The sequence below is a fragment of the Balaenoptera musculus genome, chromosome 1 (assembly GCF_009873245.2).
Source record: "Balaenoptera musculus isolate JJ_BM4_2016_0621 chromosome 1, mBalMus1.pri.v3, whole genome shotgun sequence".
Taxonomy (NCBI): Eukaryota; Metazoa; Chordata; class Mammalia; order Artiodactyla; family Balaenopteridae; genus Balaenoptera; species Balaenoptera musculus.
In genome coordinates, this window is record NC_045785.1 from 93,646,403 (window position 1) to 93,662,659 (window position 16,257).

At 37.2% G+C, this 16,257-nt stretch overlaps 1 pseudogene; it reads right to left on the reverse strand.

The window, feature by feature from the left end:
* Positions 1–6,977: 6,977 nt before the first annotated feature.
* Positions 6,978–15,664, reverse strand: LOC118900678 (annotated as a pseudogene).
* Between the last annotated feature and the right edge of the window lie 593 nt (positions 15,665–16,257).

Here is a 16,257-nt window from a genome sequence, read left to right on the forward strand (position 1 = left end):
AAAACAACCCAATGCAAAAATGGGTGGAAGACCTAAATAGACATTTCTCCAAAGAAGATATACAGATTGCCAACAAATACATGAAAGGATGCTCAACATCACTAATCATTAGAGAAATGCAAATCAAAACCACAATGAGGTATCACTTCATACAGGTCAGAATGGCCATCATCCAAAAATCTATAAACAATAAATGCTGGAGAGGGTGTAGTGAAAAGGGAACCCTCCTGCACTCTTTGTGGGAATGTAAATTGATAGAGCCACTATGGAGAACAGTATGGAGACTCCTTAAAAAACTAAAAATAGAACTACCGTATAACCCAGTAATCCCACTACTGGGCATATACCCTGAGAAAGCCATAATTCAAAAAGGGTCATGTACCACAATGTTCATTGCAGCTCTATTTACAATAGCCAGGACATGGAAGCAACCTAAATGTCCATCGACAGATGAATGGATAAAGAAGATGTGGCACATATATACAATGGAATATTACTCATCCATTAAAAGAAACGATATTGAGTTATTTGTAGTGAGGTGGATGGAGATAGAGTCTGTCATACAGAGTGAAGTAAGTCAGAAAGAGAAAAACAAATACCATTTGCTAACACATATATATGGAATCTAAAAAAAGAAATTGGTTCTGATGAACCTAGGGACAGGACAAGAATAAAGATGCAGACGTAGAGAATGGACTTGAGGACACGGGGTGGGGTGAAGGGTAAGCTGGTATGAAGTGAGAGAGTAGCATTGACATATATACACTACCAAATGTAAAATAGATAGCTAGTGGGAAGCAGTCGCATAGCACAGGGAGATCAGTTTGGTGCTTTGTGACCACCTAGAGGGGTGGGATATGAGGGTGGGAGGGAGGCTCAAGAGGGAGGGGATGTGGGGATATATGTATACATATAGCTGATTCACTTTGTTATACCGCAGAAATGAACTCAACATTGTAAAGCAATTATACTCCAAGAAAGATGTTAAAAATAAATAGAAAAATAAAAGTTTGCTAAAATAACAGCAATTAATGGCATTAGTATCTGACAGAGTCTATCACGTGTGATGATCAAAGCATTTTAAACTTTGGAGGATTAACAGTTTAAAATAAGATAGTCTAGCTGTTTTAATTGCCTAGTCAATTACCAATTATTTAAACTGGATAATTTATAAATCAGATTTATATCTAAACCTTTTTTCAGAGTTAAGCCAGGGATCTAGGATTTGCCACTTAAATCAAACAGTTCTATTTGGCTGCTCTTGTAAATGTGGAATCTTCCAAACCACAAGCTGCTTTTGGTGTTTAATAATTCTACAGGTAAAAAACCTGTGGCTATGTAACTATGTGAGAAACCATTGTATTCCTCATTTCTGCAAAAGAGATGAAAGCTAAACAATTCCATATCCTTTTTTTGTCATATTAATTTACTCATTGGCAGTAAGTACATTTTCTGCCTTCTTGCTAAGTGTAATTCTCAAGGCTTAGAAACTAACTTCTTTTTTCATGGCACAAAAGGCCATGTCTTTTAGAAACCAATCACTAAGAGCAGATTGGTTGTCGTCCCCCACCCCACAAGACTGATGAATCACAGTGAAGACAGCTTCACTGTAATCCATTACCTCCAACATAGCTCATAACATAATAAAAGCAAAAAGGAAAAATTAATGTCCTTTTCATGGATAAAATATTGCTAGGTGCATCATCATTTTTTTTTTCTTACATTACACATTCCAAAGAGAAAAATGAAGTTGGAGTGGCATTGTATTCCAAAGTAATGCTAATGTATCTGCAATCAAGAAAGAAAAAAAGAGTCAAGATTTTTAAATTATAATTACAACCAACGCAGGTTGGGATTCTCACATTGAAATGTGTCTTGTGGAATAATAAAATAAAAAGTATTTCCTTTCATCACCATCAAAGTACTTACAGCTAAGGAATTTGCCATTAGATAAAAATTAGCAGTGAGACTGATTTCACTGTTTACATGATTAAGTGCCCTTGTGTGGTCTAATGCATGTTGGGAGAAGCCTCAATATCTGAAGGTCAGATGTTGAAAATACAAAGTAACAGTGAGGAAGAAGATAAAAGCTTTCTTGTGGCAAAAACATTTCAGAGGAAAAAAAAATCTGGTAGTGACTATCATATTTATGGGACTAGAATCTATCCCTTAGTACCTTGTGAAGACTCAGAGACAAAATGCAGTTATTAAAATGAAGAATGTCTTCAAATCTTTACTGAGGATATATTCTCCACATGACATGAAACAATTGTCAGTTGATTCAATAACGTAGAAGTATACGTTATTGATCAGAAAGAGCAAGAAAAATACAACAAAGGTCTCTTCTTGCTTCTGTAACGAATTACCACAAACCGAGTGGGAAAAAACAATAGAAATGTATTCTATTACAGTACTGAAGGTCCAAAGTCTAAAATCAGTGGGTCATCTGGGCTGTGTTCCTTCTGGAGTGTTCAGAGAGAAATCTTTTTCTTTGCCTATTTTAGTTTCTAGAGGCTGCCTGCATTTCTTGGCCTGTGGCCCCTTCCTCACGTTACTCCAACTTCTTCCTTTTCTCATCACATCTCCTACTTCCCATTGTCTCCTTCTTATAAGGACCATTCTGATTATATTTAGGACCCACACAGATAATCCAGGATAATCTTCCCATCTCAGGATCCTTAATCACATCTTCAAATACACTTTTGCTGTACTAAGTAACATATTTGTAGGTTCTAGAGATTAGGCAGTAGATATCTTTTGGGGGACATTATTTAGCCTACCATTAAACCACCAATGATAAATGCTAAGTGGTAAAATTATTTATGATTTATGTTCATTCATTCATTCATAAATTACTCATTCATCATTCTCAGTTCCTTCTACATGGAAAATATTGTGCCAGGTGGTAGAGATACAGAGAAAAAGTACAATTCCTACCCTAAGGAATTTAGTGTCTTATTTGAAGAAAAACAGACAAAAAACTGAAATGTGATGGGTGAATGAGAAAACATGTAACTCAGACTGAGGGAAAGGAATATGTCAAGGAAGTCTTCTAGGAAGTATCAGGACTGACACGTGAAGAAAAAGTTGGAATCAGTCAGCAAAGTGATGGGGCACAGGCTGAGTTCAGGCAAAGACAACAGCATGAGAAAAAAAGTCTTCTTCATATTTTTAGTCACATGTTTTAATATTTCAGAGAAAACTATGAATAAAAGTTATAATAAATGTTAAGCAGCCATTTCCTTTTCCTCTACTGATCTGTAATGTTTAATCTTACACAAAAATGTATATCAGTCCCTGTCACCACCCATTGCTGATTAGACCATGACTGGACTTGAGGACAAGCAAACCTTTGCTGGCTAATAACTACTCAGGTTTTCTCTCCCATATGTTGAAACTGAGAGGGACATAGACTGAGGTTAGTTGATGGTAGGCTCTAAAGCTAAAACACTATGATTTAAAGCAGTGGTATACAAGAATCACCTGTAGAACTGTTTACAAATGTAAATTTAGAATATCATGGTATAGTTTTGTACCTTGAATTCCCACATAAAAATGGACAAAGTAACTAAACTGCAAAATCAAAACCACACAGAGAACATTTACAACAAAACTATGTGGTGAGATATACCTACAAACCCTGATATGTCCACAGGTGGGGACAAATTACCAACAACCACAGGAATTTGTATATTACTGACATGAGGTCTGACAGAAGCAAAGTGATGTTTGACCTGAAAACGAGAGAACACCAAATGGCCAAAAGATAGTCCCTGGAATATGCATCAGGCCAATTTGAGAAAAACAGCTAAAACTGAGGGGTTTTCCCCAACATTAGCAGGTGAGTGAATTCAAGGTGTGCCTGGCAAGATCATCAGAGGGGCGGAAGCAGTTTGTCCCATATGAGCTCGAACCTGACCCACTAGAGCTCCCTTCTAGAATAAAAATCCACATTAAGGAGAAGCAAAGAAAGGAAAAACATAAATAAAATAAATATAAACACACAAATAGAAGAAAAAGCTCTGTGAAGTTAGCTAGCTTGCTCTGTGAAGACAAGCTAACTAAACCAAGACATTTTCTATAAGTTCAGGAAAAATTACTTAACAACAAAATGAGCAAAATATAAATATCAGACTCAAATTCCATACAGACCTCCACAGTTTACAAAAGAATTACAAGGAGAGTTTGTTAAAAATGCAGGTATCTGGCTCCTTTCCCAGGAGGTCTCAGCCATCAGTGATTCACCCGTAACATCTCCCCTCGCCCACAAATATCCAAATTATTTCCTTTTTTATGTAAATATTCAAGTACTCCCTACCTTAATATCAACAGTAAGTCTCTAACCACACTCTTTATGTGTACCTTACTAGTTTAATTCTCAAAAGGTAGCATTGTTTTCTACTTTTTTTCTGTAAATTCATTGCATCCTACTACATTTATATGGACTCTATTTATCCTCTTAAAAAAATGGTTTACTCCTCCAAATATGCCTTGGTCTATCTTAATGAAAAAATGTGAAAAACAAAGGCATCAAGATTAACTCTAGTCTAGATTACGTAGTGAATGAAATGTATTTTTAAGCATATTGGAAGAAGTTAACAGTGACCCTAAATATATGTATATTAGCGGAGATGGAGTGAAAAATATTAAGTAATAGATGTAAGAAAACACATGACAACACTGATTAACCTGACATATTTTGACTATAAAGAACATAATAAAACATAAATGGAGTAAAGATAATTTCAGTTCCTAGGGTTTCAAACTTTCTATGACAAATGGCCTGTCAAACTTACCTCCTAGGTGATGACTAAAAGCATATCATCACTTGAAAAATATTTTGTTAAATTTTTTAGCTTATATTTTGGGATTTTATAGTTCAGCATGGCTTAGGTAGAGTGACATGAATTGTATATAATCTGAACATATTAAAACAAAGCACTGGAGAAATGGCAGGTTAATATGTAACCAAATAAAAAATTTTATCTGTAATAGTGTCAAATACATTTGTTACCTGGGAAATAAGCTAGATGTTAAAACCAAAAAATGATATGAAGTGATGTTTCCAATACCTAAATTATGCACTGAGCTTGATGAAACTGAGCATGACAAACATTCAAAAAAGTATTCAAGAACTTGATGCATAAAATTGATTTCTTACTATTGTATTTCTTATTATATTCATTTTCATGAAAACTCCTAGAATTTCTGCAATTGCCACAAACAAAGGAAAATACAGCTTTCATAAGACTCTACTTCATGTCAGATTTCTTATGTTCAAAATAAATTTATAAAATAAATATAATAACATGAAATGTATAGAATCCTGTTAGAATAAACCTTATGCTGGTAATTTTCATTCATAGCAACTATGAGCATCATCAGTCTTCTATGAAGGTCTTACCTACTCTATTAATAAGTTTAAATGTACTAAGCATTATATCACAATCAGTACCTTTGACTCACATCATGCATTTAACCTACTGTGCCACTAAAATCCCTTGATTTACACCCCCAATATGTAATCTGGAAGTCTAAATAAGAATGAACCCCAACATTGTCCAATGTTATCACATTTATACTTTACAACGTGGTGTAAAGGCGATTAGTCAGGTACTTTGATCAATATTTACAGGTAAATTTGTCCACTTTGGCTAATATCCTGAATATAGCTGTTGACAATTTGCTTCTTTTTATGTTTATCCTTACTTTTCTATGATTTTAAGTGGAATGTTTAGTTTTTTCATTTCATATTTCTTTCACTCTTAATTTATAAACTCAAGGTAGAAAGTTGTGTTTAGTTTAATATTCCCTGAATTTAAATTGAGCTACAACCAGATTAAAAAAGTTATTTTATTTTCCTCCAATCTGAGAAATGTTGATACAATCTCTACATTTGGGGTAAAAAAGACTATAAAGATAAAATATAGATCCTGAGTACATTTTTTACCTGTAGCCAATAGGTTTATTTTTTCCCCAGATTTAAAGTGAATATTTACTCATCAAGATTCCCAAACAGTTTATTAAATATCTTTCCTCCACAAATAGAATTAACACCAGGATTTGTCAGGAAATCTAAATGAATTAAATGCATTACATAGGAACTGAACTAAATACACTGTGTCTGAAATCTGTTCATCATAAAATTTGAGTCTGGTACATAATTCCTTTCTGTCCTCCATTGCTGAACGTCCTTCCTTTAAGACTGGAACTGAGATCATAAATTGGCTAATACAACATAGCAGTCACTGTAATCCTCCAAAAGAAAAATAATTTATTTGATGACATACTTATTTGGATGATTACTTACTGGTAATTAGCATTTCTACATTATTTAAAAGGCAATCATTTTAAGTGGCAATACATATTAGGCTAGTAGAAAAAAGTTGAAGCAAAGCCCTCTATTTTGATCTCACAAAGTCATATCCAATATGACAAGAGAAGACATATCTGATTTGTCCCAATCAGACTTCATGGAATTATTTTTAAAAGTTTTCTGGTAAAGATGAACTTGGCTTATCATAGAAAGAAAGTTCTTTGAAATCTCTGCTAAACTCATTTTCTTTTGGGAAAAGTAAATTTCAAGGCATGATAGTGCAAGGAGTAAATTTTTCATTTATAGATTAATTATAGAACATTTATAGATTACTTGTGCTTAGTCTCTAATTTCTAATTTATTTTAAAGAACAAAAATTATGTTCATAATTTTACTTTGCCTAAATTTAACTGTACACCCTTGAATCACACCAGAATTAGGCAATTTGATTATCCTAATGGTTGTGTCTTAAAACCTGCACACTGGGACCAAAGATGAGGATCTGCATATGTGAAGCTCCAACAAGTTCTGTACACAAGGACTCTCCTCTTGGGAGTCCAGGGATCTGAGAAAGCAATTCTCCCTCAGAACAAGTTTTCAAATATTGTCTCAATAATTAATTCAGAAAAACGGTGCTAAGTGGAGAGTGCATCTTCTTGAATTAATTCTGGGAGGTCTGAGTGTTCCTGGAGCCCTCTTGGGTATATGTCAGTGGTGGCAAATTCCTCAAACGTGAGTATTCCCTTAGGTTAGGGGGGCGGGGGTCAATCAAAGTTTCATCCTACTTCACTTCCAGGATATTTCAGTCTGGCACCAATGGAAGCATAATTGGAAGAGCCCATGGCTTGAGATCAAGGCATACATACTCTACTTTCCATGTGAGAAAGGCTCGAAGTGGTTTCTTGACTGTGTGGGTTAAAATCAGAGTAAGAGGGAGGAGGTTCAGAAGGTTTTGCATCTCCCAGTGTACTTCTACCTCAGCTACAGACGCATGGCATCGGAGGACCAAACATGGGTTCCAAACTTTCAGACGGCATCTGTTTGCTTACCATTGCCTGCTGCAATCTTCTTTCTTGTTCTTTTCTTTTGTTTGTTTTTCATCTGAGTGATTTGTCTTTTTAATTTGTTCACTTCTGCCTGACAAGATTCAACAACTCACTCACTCTTTTCCACAGCTGCACACACTGCCTGCGTGAAGTGCAATATAAACCTGTGAATAGCCCTGATGTCTTTCATTACTCCGTCCTTGTTTAAAAAAAAAAAAAAAAAAGTCATTACCATGCTCTTTAATAACTGGCATAACTCTTAAGATATGGCACTGAAGGCACTTTGTACTCATGCTGGCTAATCTTGCCTACATTGGGAATAGCGAAGGATTTCCTTTGATTCCGTCTTCGATTTAGTCTCAAGAGAACATTTACTAAAGCATGAGTGGAGTTGTTGGCTGTGGAGATGAAACTGCAGAGAAGGAAAAGGAGGTCAGGCTTGGGGAGAACGCTGGTGAGCTGCTTGTGGAAAACCTCCTCTCTGCGTGTTTCTGCTGTGTGTTTTGCCAGAAGCTGTACCCACCAATAACTTTCTCTGATCTATAAGAATACCATGCAAACTGTCTTTACTAACTTTCCTTGCCTAGTTATAAAAACTAAAAAGTTTTGAAGAAGGCTAATGGTTTCAATTACTTGCAAAAATTCTGCGTTGTTGATTTGTGAGTGACCAGTGCTAAAGGTTTCACCTTGTCTTACCTGTTCCAGCAAAAATCCTTCCTCAAATTTGTCACTTAACAATAGCAGTCCCCAAATATAATCATGCTTAGGCTGGTGCTTCCATGAAGGGGGTCAATCTGGTTCTGGCAAGGAAGGGCAAGGGGAAGCAAGTGAGATTCTGCTTGGCGTACATCTGAGCTTAGGACCCCCAATTTATGATGAAGGCAGACCTCAGAGAAGCGCTAACCCAGGGAACTGGGTGTGGGCCTTGGAGCACTCCCCATAGGTTTTAACATGTAGAGTCTAAAAAATGTATTCTATATTTTTAATATATTTTATCAATTCAATATAAGATCCTTCAGATTTTTATAGAGATTTTAAAGCATTAAAATTTATTGTTCTAATTGTTATTTAGATGTCATCTTCTATAATCCTATTTTATGCTCTTATTTTACTGTTTCCTTTTTTTTTTAACATCTTTATTGGAATATAATTGCTTTATAATGGTGTGTTAGTTTCTGCTTCATAACAAAGTGAATCAGTTATACATATACCTATGTCCCCATATCTCTTCCCTCTTGCATCTCCCTCCCTCCTACCCTCCCTATCCCACCCCTCTAGGTGGTCACAAACCACCGAGCTGATCTCCCTGTGCTATGTGGCTGCTTCCCACTAGCTATCTATTTTACGTTTGTTAGTGTATATATGGCCATGCCACTCTCTTTGTCCCAGCTTACCCTTCCCCCTCCCCGTATGCTCAAGTCCATTCTCTAGTAGGTCTGTGTCTCTATTCCCATCTTGCCCCTAGTTTCTTCATGACCATTTTTTTCTAGATTCCATATATATGTGTTAGTATATGGTATTTATTTTTCTTCTTCTGACTTACTTCACTCTGTATGACAGTCGCTAGGTCCATCCACCTCACTACAAATAACTCAGTTTTGTTTCTTTTTATGGCTGAGTAATATTCCATTGTATATATGTGCCACATCTTCTTTATTCATTCATCTGTTGATGGACACTTAGGTTGCTTCCATGTCCTGGCTATTGTAAATAGAGCGGCAATGAAAATTTTAGTACATGACTCTTTTTGAATTATGGTTTTCTCAGAGTATATGCCCAGTAGTGGGACTGTGGGTTTGTATGGTAGTTCTATTTGTAGTTTTTTAAGGAACCTCCATACTGTTCTCCATAGTGGCTGTATCAATTTACATTCCCACCAAGAGTGCAAGAGGGTTCCCTTTTCTCCACACCCTCTCCAGCATTTATTGTTTGTGGATTTTTTGATGATGGTCATTCTGACCGGTGTGAGATGATATCTCACTGTAGTTTTGATTTGCATTTCTCTAATGATTAATGATGTTGAGCATTCTTTCATGTGTTTGTTGGCAATCTGTATATCTTCTTTGGAGAAATGTCTATTTAGGTCTTCTGCCCATTTTGGATTGGGTTGTTTGTTTTTTTGATATTGAACTGCATGAGCTGCTTGTAAATTTTGGAGATTAATCCTTTGTCAGTTGTTTCATTTGCAAATATTTTCTCCCATTCTGAGGGTTGTCTTTTCGTCTTGTTTATGGTTTCCTTTGCTGTGCAAAAGCTTTTAAGTTTCATTAGGCCCCATTTGTTTATTTTTGTTTTTATTTCCATTTCTCTAAGAGGTGGGTCAAAAAGGATCTTGCTGTGATTTATGCCATAGAGTGTTCTGCCTATGTTTTCCTCTAAGGGTTTGATAGTGTCTGGCCTTACATTTAGGTCTTTAATCCGTTTTGAGTTTACTTTTGTGTATGGTGTTAGGGAGTGTTCTAATTTCATTCTTTTACATGTAGCTGTCCACTTTTCCCAGCACCACTTATTGAAGATGCTGTCTTTCCTCCACTGTATATTCTGGCCTCCTTTATCAAAGATAAGGTGACCATATGTGCGTGGGTTTATCTCTGGGCTTTCTATCCTGATCCATTGATCTATATTTCTGTTTTTGTGCCAGTGCCATACTCTCTTGATTACTGTTGCTTTGTAGTGTAGTCTGAAGTCAGGGAGCTTGATTCCTCCACCTCCGTTTTTCTTTCTCAAGATTGCTTTGTCTATTCAGGGTCTTTTGTGTTTCCATACAAATTGTGAAATTTTTTGTTCTAGTTCTGTGAAAAATGCCAGTGGTAGTTTGATAGGGATTGCATTGGATCTGTAGATTGCTTTGGGTAGTATAGTCATTTTCACAATGTTGATTCTTCCAATCCAAAAATATGGTATATCTCTCCATCTGTTTGTATCATCTTTAATTTCTTTCATCAGTGTCTTATAGTTTTCTGCCTACAGGTCTTTTGTCTCCTTAGGTAGGTTTATTCCTAGGTATTTTATTCTTTTTGTTGCAATGGTAAAAGGGAGTGTTTTCTTAATTTCTCTTTCAGATTTTTTATCATTAGTGTATAGGAATGCAAGAGATTTCTGTGCATTAATTTTGTATCCTGCTACTTTACCAAATTCATTGATTAGCTCTAGTAGTTTTCTGGTGGCATCTTTAGGATTCTCTATGTACAGTATCATGTAATCTGCAAACAGTGACAGCTTTACTTCTTCTTTTCTGATTTGGATTCATTTTATTTCTTTTTCTTCTCTAATTGCTGTGGCTAACATTTCCAAAACTATGTTGACTAATACTGGTGAGAGTGGGCAACCTTGTCTTGTTCCTCATATTGGTGGAAATGGTTTCAGTATTTCACCATGGAGGATGATGTTGGCTGTGGGTTTGTCATATATGGCCTTTATTATGTTGAGGAAAGTTCCCTCTATGCCTACTTTCTGGAGGGTTTTTATCATAAATGGGTGTTGAATTTTGTCAAAAGCTTTCTCTGCATCTATTGATATGATCATATGGTTTTTATCCTTCTATTTGTTAATATGGTGTATCACATTGATTGATTTGCATATATTGAAGAATCCTTTCATTCCTGGGATAAACCCCACTTGATCATGGTGTATGATCCTTTTAATGTGCTGTTGGATTCTGTTTGCTAGTATTTTGTTGAGGATTTGTGCATGTATATTCATCAGTGATATTGGCCTGTAGTTTTCTTTCTTTGTGAAGGAAAGGTGTTAGCTCTTCTCTAAAGGTTTGATAGAATTCACCTGTGAAGCCATCTGGTCCTGGGCTTTTGTTTGTTAGAAGATATTTAATCACAGTTTCAATTTCATTACTTGTGATTGGTCTGTTCATATTTTCTATTTCTTCCTGGTTCAGTCTCAGAAGGTTATACCTTTCTAAGAATTTGTCCATTTCTTCCAGGTTGTCCAATTTATTGGCACAGAGTTGCTTGTAGTAGTCTCTTAGGGTGCTTTGTATTTCTGTGGTGTCTGTTGTAACTTCTCCTTTTTCATTTCTAATTTTATTGATTTGAGTCCTCTCCCTCTTTTCCTTGATGAGTCTGGCTAATGGTTTATCACTTTTGTTTATCTTCTCAAAGAACCAGCTTTTAGTTTTATTGATCTTTGCTATTGTTTTCTTTGTTTCTATTTCATTTATTTCTGCTCTGATCTTTATGATTTCTTTCCTTCTGCTAACTTTGGGTTTTGTTTGTTTGTCTTTCTCTAGTTCCTTTAGGTGTAAGGTTAGATTGTTTACTTGAGATTTTTCTTGTTTCTTGAGGTTGGCTTGTATAGCTATAAACTTCCCTCTTAGAACTGCTTTTGCTGCATCCCATAGGTTTTGGATCGTCGTGTTTTCATTGTCATTTGTTTCTAAGTATTTTTTGATTTCCTCTTTGATTTCTTCAGTGATCTCCTGGTTATTTGGTAACATAGTGTTTAGCCTCCATGTGTTTGTGTTTTTTATATTTTTTCCCCTGTAATTGATTTCTAATCTCATAGTGTTGTGGTCAGAAAAGATGCTTGATATGATTTCAGTTTTCTTAAATTTACTGAGGCTTGATTTGTGACCCAAGATGTGATCTATCCTGGAGAATGTTCTGTGCGCACTTGAGAAGAAAGTGTAATCTGCTGTTTTTGGATGGAACGTCCTATAAATATCAATTAAATCTATCTGGTCTATTGTGTCATTTAAAGCTTCTGTTTCCTTATTTATTTTCATTTTTGATGATCTGTCCATTGGTGTAAGTGAGGTGTTAATGTCCCCCACTATTATTGTGTTACTGTCGATTTCCTCTTTTATAGCTGTTAGCAGTTGCCTTATGTATTGAGGTGCTCCTATGTTGGGTGCATATATATTTATAATTTTATATCTTCTTCTTGGATTGATCCCTTGATCATTATGTAGTGTAGTTCCTTGTCTCTTGTAGCATTCTTTACTTTAAAGTCTACTTTATCTGATATGAGTATAGCTCCTCCAGCTTTCTTTTGATTTTCATTTGCATGGAATATCTTTTTCCATTCCCTCAGTTTCAGTCTGTATGTGTCTCTAGGTCTGAAGTGGGTCTCTTGTAGACAGTATATATATGGGTCTTGTTTTTGTATCCATTCAGCAAGCCTGTGTCTTTTGGTTGGAGCATTTAATCCATTTACGTTTAAGGTAATTATCAATATGTATGTTCCTATGACCATTTTCTTAATTGTTTTGGGTTTGTTTTTGTAGGTCTTTTTCTTCTCTTATGTTTCCCACTTAGAGAAGTTCCTTCAGGCTTTGTTGTAGAGCTGGTTTGGTGGTGCTGAATTCTCTTAGCTTTTCCTTGTCTGTAAAGCTGTTGATTTCTCCATCGAATCTGAATGAGATCCTTGTTGGGTGGAGGAATCTTGGTTGTAGGTTCTTCCCTTTCATCACTTTAAGTATATCATGCCACTCCCTTCTGGCTTGTAGAGTTTCTGCGAGAAATAAGCTGTTAACCTTATGGGAGTTCCCTTGTATGTTATTTGTCATTTTTCCCTTGCTGCTTTCAATAATTTTTCTTTGTCTTTAATTTTTGCCAATTTGATTACGATGTGTCTTGCCATGTTTGTCCTTGGATTTATCCTGTATGGGACTCTCTGTACTTCCTGGACTTGATTAACTATTTCCTTTCCCATGTTAGGGAAGTTTTCAACTATAATCTCTTCAAATATATTCTCAGTCCTCTTCTTTTTCTCTTCTTCTTCTGGGACCCCTATAATTCGAGTGTTGGTGCATTTAATGTTGTCCCAGAGGTCTCTGAGACTGTCCTAAATTCTTTTCATTGTTTTTTCTTTATTCTGCTCTGCAGTAGTTATTTACACTGTTTTATCTTCCAGGTCACTTATCCGTTCTTCTGCCTCAGTTATTCTGCTATTGATCCCTTCTAGAGAAGTTTTAATTTCATTTATTTTGTTGTTCATCACTGTTTGTATGCTCTTTAGTTCTTCTAGGTCCTTGTTAAACGTTTCTTGTATTTTCTCCATTGTATTTCCAAGATTTTGGATCATCTTTACTGTCATTATTCTGAATCCTTTTCCGGTAGACTGCCTATTTCTTCTTCATTTGTTAGGTCTGGTGGGTTTTTGCCTTGCTCTTTCATCTGCTGTGTGTTTCTCTGTCTTCTCATTTTGCTTAACTTACTGTGTTTGGGGTCTCCTTTTCACAGGCTGCAGGTTCGTAGTTCCTGCTGTTTTTGGTGTCTGTCCCAGTTGCTAAGGTTGGTTCAGTGGGTTGTGTAGGCTTCCTGGTGGAGGGGACTAATGCCTGTGTTCTGGTGGATGAGGCTGGATCTTGTCTTTCTGGTGGGCAGGTCCACGTCTGGTGGTGTGTTATGGGGTGTCTGTGGCCTTATTATGATTCTAGGCAGCCTCTCTGCTAATGGATGGACTTGTGTTTATGTCTTGCTTGTTGGATGGCATAGGGTATGCAGCACTGCAGCTTGCTGGTCTTTGAGTGGAGCTGGGTCTTGGCGTTGAGATGGAGATCTCTGGATGATTTTCACCATTTGATATTATGTGGAGCTGGGAGGTCTCTTGTGGACCAGTGTCCTGAACTTGGCTCTCCCACCTCAGAGGCACAGCCCTGATGCCTGGCTGGAGCACCAAGAGCCTGTCCTCCACACGGCTCAGAATAAAAGGCAGAAAAAAGAAAGAAAGAAAGAAGAAGATAAAATAAAATAAAGTAAAATAAAATAGTTATTAAAATACAAAATAAAAATAATTATTAAAAAAATGTTTTAAAAAGTAATTAAAAAAAAAAAAAGAAAGAAAGAAAGAAGAGAGCAACCAAACCGAAAAACAAATCCACAAATGATAACAAGTGCTAAAAACTATACAAAAAGAAAAAAAAAAAAACAGACAGAACCCTAGGACAAATGGTAAAAGCAAAACTATACAGACAAAATCACACACAGAAGCATACACATACACACTCACAAAAAGAGAAAAAGGGAAAAAATATATATATATCATTGCTTCAAAAGTCCGCCTCCTCAATTTAGGTTGATTCGTTATTTATTCAGGTTTTCCACAGACACAGGGTACATCAGGTTGATTGTGGAGATTTAATCCACTGCTCCTGAGGCTGCTGGGAGAAATTTCCCTTTCTCTTCTTTGTTCACACAGCTCCCGAGGTTCAGCTTTGGATTTGGCCCCGCCTCTGCATGTAGGTCACCTGAGGGCCTCTGTTCTTCCCTCAGACAGGACGGGGTTAAAGGAGCAGCTGATTCGGGGGCTCTGGCTCACTCAGGCCGGGGGGAGGGAGGGGTACAGATGCTGGGCAAGCCTGCGGTGGCAGAGGCCAGCGTGACATTGCAACAGCCTGAGGTGCGCCGTGCGTTCTCCCAGGGAAGTTGTCCCTGGATCATGGGACCCTGGCAGTGGCGGGCTGCACAGGCTCCCGGGAGGGGCGGTGTGGAGAGTGACCTGTGCTCACACACAGGCTTCTTGGTGGCTGCAGCAGCAGCTTTAGCATCTCATGCCCGTCTCTGGGGTCCGCGCTGATAGCCGCGGCTCACGGCCGTCTCTGGAGCTCCTTTAAGTGGCGCTCTTAATCCCCTCTCCTCACGCACCAGGAAACAAAGAGGCAAGAAAAAGTCTCTTCCCTCTTTGGCAGCTCCAGACTTTTTCCCGGACTCCCTCCCAGCTAGCTGTGGTGCACTAGCCCCATTCAGGCTGTGTTCATGCAGTGAACCCCAGTCCTCTCCCTGGGATCCGACCGAAGCCCGAGCCTCAGCTCCCAGGCCCCACCCATCCCAGCGGGTGAGCAGACAAGCCTCTCGGGCTGGTGAGTGCTGGTTGGCACCGATCCTCTGTGCGGGAATCTCTTCGCTTTTCCCTCTGCACCCCTGTTGCTGAGCTCTCCTCCGTGGCTCTGAAGCTTCCCCCCCTCTGCCACCCTCAGTCTCTGCCCACGAAGGGCCTTCCTAGTGTGTGGAAAACTTTCCTCCTTCACAGCTCCCTCCCACTGGTGCAGGTCCCATCCCTATTCTTTTGTCTCTGTTTTTTCTTTTTTCTTTTGCCCTACCCAGGTATTTGGGGAGTTTCTTGCCTTTTGGGAGGTCTGAGGTCTTCTGCCAGCGTTCAGTAGGTGTTCTGTAGCCATTGTTCCACATGTAGATGTATTTCTGATGTATTTGTCGTGAGGAAGGCGATCTCCACGTCTTACTTTTCCGCCGTCTTGAAGCTCCTCTACTGTTTCCTTCTTAATTGCATAATTGCTCATTTTGTAATGTATTACAAGTTTTGAAATATTAGGGTAGTCTTTTTCCATACTGCCTTTGAAGAAAGAACAGTTGAACACTTTTATAGCTTCTTTCTTACCTTCTGACTCTTCCCATATATCTGTATTTTATCTTCAAGATAGAGTCCATTAATTGTCACCATTTTTTTTTTTCTTTTATATCCTACTTTTCTCCAGCAGTTATACCAGTTAAGATTTTTCAGTACTAGCTCTCCTTCAATTTTGGTGTTCTGTATTCTAATTTATTTTATTAGTCTTTCCCCTGTCTTAATGATGTTGTTTAATTAAACCTAAGTGTTTCTTTTCAAAAACAACAGACACATTTAGTGGATATTCCATTATTGGTACAAAATTGTACCTATACTTTGAGAAATCAATTATTTAACTCTTTGTGTTCATCAGTGATCCCATGAGTCTTTTTGAATGTCTGGGGATATATTAAGATATAACCTGCGCAATATGTATTTATATAAGACTAAAGGATGATCAATTTAGATAAAATAGGAAGACGTACTAAGTGAACAAAATGCTAGAAAATGCAAAAAGAAAAAAGACAGTGTTGTTGAGCTCAAAGTGTGGAATTCCATGTTTAAGATGTTATATTACATCTGCCAGTGTTTTAT